The 7061-nt window shown below is 40.6% G+C and overlaps 1 non-coding gene across 1 annotated transcript; it reads right to left on the bottom strand.

Annotated features, from left to right (window-relative positions):
• Positions 1 to 6560: 6560 nt before the first annotated feature.
• Positions 6561 to 6668, bottom strand: LOC130984803 (small nucleolar RNA R71). The gene has a single exon (XR_009088712.1). It is a non-coding gene; the product is annotated as a small nucleolar RNA R71 (small nucleolar RNA).
• Positions 6669 to 7061: the final 393 nt, after the last annotated feature.

Genomic DNA, 7061 nt, shown 5'->3' on the forward strand with positions numbered 1-7061 from the left:
GGCTCACGGTTAAATCCATAACCAGCCATTTCATTAACAATTACAGCCTTTCGGCCCATGGCATAACAAACACTTCCACCACCATCCTCCGCATCTCACATAATCATCTTGATCCTCATTGATCATACATTTTTCCCTTGCTTCACTCGCAAGTTATCACATTCACTAGCCCCTTTCTAATAGCTAGGCATATTAGGATGATTTAAGACATGAATGGTGAGATCGGAGGCTTAGAAGTATGAGATTTGGCTTTTAAAACTCAAAAATCAACTTTGGGATGAAAACAGGGCCATGCGTACGCGCACTCCACGCGCACGCGTGGATGGCCTCAAAAACTCATCGGCGCGCAAGCGTCGTGCACGCTAACGCGTGGATTCCAAACTTGCCCATCGACGCGCACGCGTCAACCACGCGTACGCGCGGGTGTTCTCGTGCCCCAGGCACAACACCGGCACAGTTCTGGCATAACTCTCGGGAAAATGGCTGGGCATTGGGTGCAGCACAATCGACGCGCCCGCGCACATCACGCGTACGCGTGCATGGCACTTTTCGGAAGATCGGCGCGTACGCGCCAGGTGCGCCCACGCGCAAGGGGTTATTCTGCTAAAATTTTTCTAAGTTAAAAGCTGCAGAATTCACAGATTTAAACCCCAATCTTCCAACGGACATAACTTCCTCATTTTAAATCGTTTTTCACCCGTTCTTCGAACGGCATGGACATCCCGGATCAAATTTCATTTCTAAACAGATTTGGTACAAAACAGAGATCCGTAGTCCAAGTTATGTTCCGCCAAAGTATGCCCAAAAACCATATTTTCATACAAAACCACAATATGTCATTTTTCAAAACAACCATTTTCAACTCTTTCCAAAATCAATCAAAACATGCCAATTTCATCCCTTTTCTTTGAAATCAATCAAAATGTATCAAATTCAACATCAAGCCTCCTCAACTCACACATTGACACTTTACCACAATATACAAAAATCACTATCTCATCATTTTAGCCCACTTCACCCAAGTGGCTCAAACTCAAACATATTGACATATCATATACTATTCCTCATGCCAACTCTCAACAACATCAATTCCAATAAATCATCATTGTACATAATCAACATCATACTCACCATCAACATGGTTTAACCCACAATTCAACCATAACCAATCATCAAGCATATATCACAACATGCATATTTCTCACACATCATTCCACCAAGGCATCAATAAACATCATCACATATATGACCACATCATATATCTCAATCATTTAACAACATCAACCATTCAATGCCTATCTTAGGGCCTCTAGCCTAAGTATTTCCTACCACATTACATATTAGATACGGGAAACCGAAACCATACCTTAGCCGATTTTCCCAAGCTCCACCGGAGCACTTCCAAACCACTTATCCACAAGCTCTCAAGGCCTCAACACCTCCAAGAACAGATTTTTTACCACCAAACCCTTTCCAAGCTTTTCAAAGTCACCAATCAAGCTCCAATATTTACATATACACAACCTAGGCCACAATCATCATACCCATACACAACATCTCAAAACCCAAACATCATAAAATCACAAATCACACTAGGGTTGAGAATCTTACCACACCCAAGGTCCAAGGAGACAAGATTAACCTTCTCCTTCAAGAGAGTTGGGTCCTATAACATCAAAGAACCCAAAATCTCAACATTTAACCCATGAAACTCGAAAATAAGGGCTGAGATTTCGAACAGCAACACGTGGCTTACCTCAAGATTGGTTGTATGGGTTTTGTAGAGCTCTCCGCGGTGAACGCGTGGCCGCAAACGGGGCGGCAATCGGAGCTCTAGATCAAAAGTTATGGTGGTTTGAAGATCAACCAAGGGAGAGAACTTGAGAGAGTGTTCTTCCTCCCTTTCTTTCTAATTTCAGCTTGTGTGTGTAACAAATGAGGAGAGAGAGTGCTGAAAACTAGGGTTTTGGTTAAGTTATGTTGGGCCAAGGGCCCACTTTGGGTCCAATTGGCCCGGTTTGACCCGTTCGGCCCAATCTTGGTCCGAATTCTATAAAATTGGTACCAAAATTCTCGTCTCAGTCTCCTCTATCACATTTAGCCATAAAAATCACATTTTAGGCTTTCTAGAATAAATTCTCATTTATGGGTTAATTAGCCGTTAATTAACCGGGTTTTACATTCCAGCCCCTGTTTTTCTTTGTTTTCCAATTTCAATTTTGGAAACTAAATTTCCTCCCCCTTTTGTCATCAAAGGGGCACCTGCACAAAACATGATTAACATAACAAAATGTTCAAGATAAAGTAGCAAAAGTATATCACAGTATCCTAGAGATTATCCTAGAGCAGTGAGTATCAAGTCATGCTTATACAAAAAAGATTGAGCCTAATGGAGCCAATATCAAACAGAGTAAAATCAGTCACTAATCATCAGAGAAATTAATATCTTCTTCCTCAGCGTCTCCTTCACTATCATCTCCCAAGTCTTCTTTAAAACGTTCCATCATCATATTGACCCTTTCTTTACAATTTTTCCAAGCTTTCTCACTCTCATAAGCTTGCTTGCGGGCCTCTTTGTGGGATCGAAACATCATGTCTGCCATGTTCGAAAATTCTCCCAAAATCTGTTCGAAAATTCAGCGCAAACACGACCGCAGCAAGCTCTAAATCGTGCGTAGGATAACTAACTTCATAAGGTCTCAACTGTCGTGAGGCATACGCCACCACATTATGATGCTACATCAGCACGCACCCTAGACCCTTCAATGAGGCATCACAATACACCTCAAATGGCTCATTCGGCTCGGGTAACACTAACACAGGTGCAGTGGTCAACTTTTTCTTCAATGTCTGAAAGCTCTCCTCGCATTCAGGAGTCCAAACAAACGAAGTGTCTTTGCGGGTTAACTTTGTCATTGGCAAGGCTATCTGTGAAAAGCCCTTGATAAACCTTCGGTAATAGCCAGCTAAACCCAGAAAACTCCTTATCTCCGTCACGGTGGTTGGTTGCTTCCAATCCATCACAGCCTCCACTGATGAGCGGATAATTTGTACGCTTTTTGGCATTGTTTTTAGTATGTTTTTAGTATATTTGGTTTAGTTTTTAGTATATTTTTATTAGTTTTTAGTTAAAATTCACTTTTCTGGACTTTACTATGAGTTTGTGTGTTTTTCTGTGATTTCAGGTATTTTCTGGCTGAAATTGAGGGACCTGAGCAAAAATCTGATTCAGAGACTGAAAAGGACTGTAGATGTTGTTGGATTCTGACCTCCCTGCACTCGAAGTGGATTTTCTGGAGCTACAGAAGCCCAATTGGCGCGCTCTCAACGGCGTTGGAAAGTAGACATCCTGGGCTTTCCAGCAATATATGATAGTCCATACTTTTCCCAAGATTTGATGGCCCAAATTGGCGTTCAAAGTCACCTTCAGAAATTCCAGCGTTAAACACCGGAACTGGCACCAAAGTGGGAGTTAAACGCCCAAACTGGCACAAAAGCTGGCGTTTAACTCCAAGAAGAGTCTCTACACGAAAATGCTTCATTGCTCAGCCCAAGCACACACCAAGTGGGCCCGGAAGTGGATTTTTATGTCATTTACTCATCCTTGTAAACCTTAGGCTACTAGTTTTCTATAAATAGGACCTTTTACTATTGTATTTTCATCTTTTGATCACTTTAGATCTCTAGATCATCTTTTGATCATGTTTTTATGATTGAACCCTCTTTGGGAGGCTGGCCATTCGGCCATGCCTAGACCTTGTTCTTATGTATTTTCAACGGTGGAGTTTCTACACACCATAGATTAAAGTGTGGAGCTCTGCTGTACCTCGAGTATTAATGCAATTACTATTGTTTTTCTATTCAATTCCGCTTGTTCTTGTTCTAAGATATCACTTGTTCTTCAACTTGATGAATGTGATGATCCGTGACACTCATCATCATTCTCACCTATGAACGTGTGCCTGACAACCACCTCCGTTCTACCTTAGATTGGGTGAATATCTCTTGGATTCCTGATACACGATGCATGGTTGATCGCCTGACAACCGAGTGCTCGCCTGACAACCGAGCCAGCCATTCCGTGAGATCAGAGTCTTCGTGGTATAGGCTAGAACTGATGGCGGCATTCAAGAGAATCCGGAAGGTCTAACCTTGTCTGTGGTATTCTGAGTAGGATTCAATGATTGAATGACTGTGATGTGCTTCAAACTCCTGAGGGCGGGGCGTTAGTGACAGACGCAAAAGAATCACTAGATTCTATTCCGGCCTGATCGAGAACCGACAGATGGATAGCCGTGCCGTGACAGGGTGCGTTGAACATTTCCACTGAGAGGATGGGAGGTAGCCACTGACAACGGTGAAACCCTTGCATAAGCTTGCCATGGAAAGGAGGAAGAAGGATTGGATGAAGACAGTAGAAAAGCAGAGAGACGGAAGGGACACAGCATCTTCATGCGCTTATCTGAAATTCCCACCAATGAATTACATAAGTATCTCTATCTTTATCTTTATGTTTTATTCGTATATCACCATATCCATTTGAGTTTGCCTGACTAAGATTTACAAGATGACCATAGCTTGCTTCATACCAACAATCTCCGTGGGATCGACCCTTACTCGCGTAAGGTTTATTACTTGGACGACCCAGTGCACTTGCTAGTTAGTTGTGCGGAGTTGTGATGAAGAGTTGAGATTGCAATGAGCGTACCATGTTGATGGCGCCATTGATGATCACAATTTCGTGCACCAAGTTTTTGGCGCCATTGCCGGGGATTGTTTCGTGTATGGACAACTGACGGTTCATCTTGTTGCTTAGATTAGGTATTTTTCAGAGTTCTTAAGAATGAATTCTAGTGTTTCAAGGTGGTGTTCTTATCATCACCAAAGCTGATTGATTATCATCAATTTAGCTCTTGAATGCAATGTCCTGCTGAAGCTTGGCTATCCATGTCTAATTCCTTTAGACTAAAGCTTTAGACTAACATTGCATGATTCCTGGAATTCTCATTAAGAATTTTGATACCTTTATTTTCTTTTCCACTTAATTTTCGAAAAATCCAAAAAAAAAAAATTTTCAAAATCATAAAAACCAAAAATATTCTATGTTTCTTGTTTGAGTCTAGTGTCTAATTTTAAGTTTGGTGTCTTGCATGCATTGTTTATTTGATCTTGGTTCTATTTTCAAGTCAATAGTACAGGGAACTGAAGATTCAGAACATGCAGCAGAGGAATTACACAGAAAAAGCTGGGCGTTCAAAACGCCCAGTGAAGAAGGACAGACTGGCGTTTAAACGCCAGCCAGGGTGCCTGGTTGGGCGTTTAACGCCCAAAAAGGTAGTGCATTGGGCGTTAAATGCCAGAATGTGCACCATTCTGGGCATTTAACGCCAGGATGGCACAAGGGGGAGGATTTTGTTTTCAAATCAATTTTTTTTCAAGTTTTCAAAGTTTTTCAAAATCAAATCTTTTTTCAAATCATATCTTTTCAATCAAATGTTTTCAAAATAAATTTCTTTCCTTTTTCAAAGATACTTGCTATCAATTAATGATTTTATTCAACATTTCAAGTATGCTGCCTTTTCTGTTGAGAAAGGTTTAATGTTTAAATCATATCTTTTCTTGTTAGGCAAGTCATTAATTTTTAAAATCAAATCTTTTTAAAATTGTTTTCAAATCATATCTTCTCAATCATATCTTTTTGATTTCTAATTTCAAAGTCTTTTTCAAAAAATTACTTGATTTCTTTCCCACTCTTGATTTTCAAAAATCAATTAAAGTTTTCAAATTTTTTTTTTTAAAAAAAATCTTTTTAACTTAATTTTCGAAAAAGCTCTTCCCCTCTTCTCACATCCTTCTATTCATGGAGTATCACTCCTCCTCAATGCACAATTCGAACTTTATCTGACTAAGTTTGAATTCTTCTACCTCTTCCTTCTAATTTTCTTTTTCTCTGACACCTCAAGGAATCTCTATACTGTGACATAGAGGATTCCATAGTTTCTTGTTCTCTTCTCTTTCATATGAGCAGGAACAAAGACAAAAGCATTCTTGTTGAAGCTGACCCTGAACCTGAAAGGACCTTGAAGCGAAAGCTAAGAGAAGCTAAAGCACAACTCTCTGTAGAGGACCTAACAGAAATCTTCAAAGAAGAAGACATGGCAGCCGAAAACAACAACAATGCAAATAATGCAAGGAAGGTGCTGGGTGACTTTACTGCACCTACTCCCGACTTCTATGGGAGAAGCATCTCTATCCCTGCCATTGGAGCAAACAACTTTGAGCTTAACCCTCAATTAGTTTCTCTAATGCAACAGAATTGCAAGTTCCATGGACTTCCATTAGAAGATCCTCATCAGTTTTTGGCTGAGTTCTTGCAAATCTGTGACACTGTCAAGACTAATGGGGTTGACCCTGAGGTCTACAGACTTATGCTATTCCCTTTTGCTGTAAGAGACAGAGCTAGGACATGGTTGGACTCACAACCTAAAGAAAGCCTGGACTCATGGGAAAAGCTAGTCAATGCCTTCTTGGCAAAGTTCTTTCCACCTCAAAAATTGAGTAAGCTTAGAGTGGAAGTCCAAACCTTCAGACAGAAGGATGGAGAATCCCTCTATGAAGCTTGGGAAAGATACAAACAATTGATCAGAAAATGTCCTTCTGACATGCTTTCTGAATGGAGCATCATAGGTATTTTCTATGATGGTCTCTCTGAACTGTCCAAGATGTCTTTGGATAGCTCTGCTGGAGGATCTCTTCATTTGAAAAAAACGCCTACAGAAGCTCAAGAGCTGATTGAAATGGTTGCAAATAACCAATTCATGTACACTTCTGAAAGGAATCCTGTGAACAATGGGACTAATCAGAAGAAAGGAGTTCTTGAGATTGATACTCTGAATGCCATTCTGGCTCAGAACAAGATATTGACTCAACAAGTCAATTTGATTTCTCAAAGTCTGTCTGGAATGCAAAATGCACCAAGCAGTACTAAGGATGCTTCATCTGAAGAAGAAGCCTATGATCCTGAGAACCCTTCAATGGAAGAGGTGAATTACCTAGGAGAA

Source organism: Arachis stenosperma, chromosome 5 (genome assembly GCF_014773155.1).
Source record: "Arachis stenosperma cultivar V10309 chromosome 5, arast.V10309.gnm1.PFL2, whole genome shotgun sequence".
Taxonomy (NCBI): domain Eukaryota; kingdom Viridiplantae; phylum Streptophyta; class Magnoliopsida; order Fabales; family Fabaceae; genus Arachis; species Arachis stenosperma.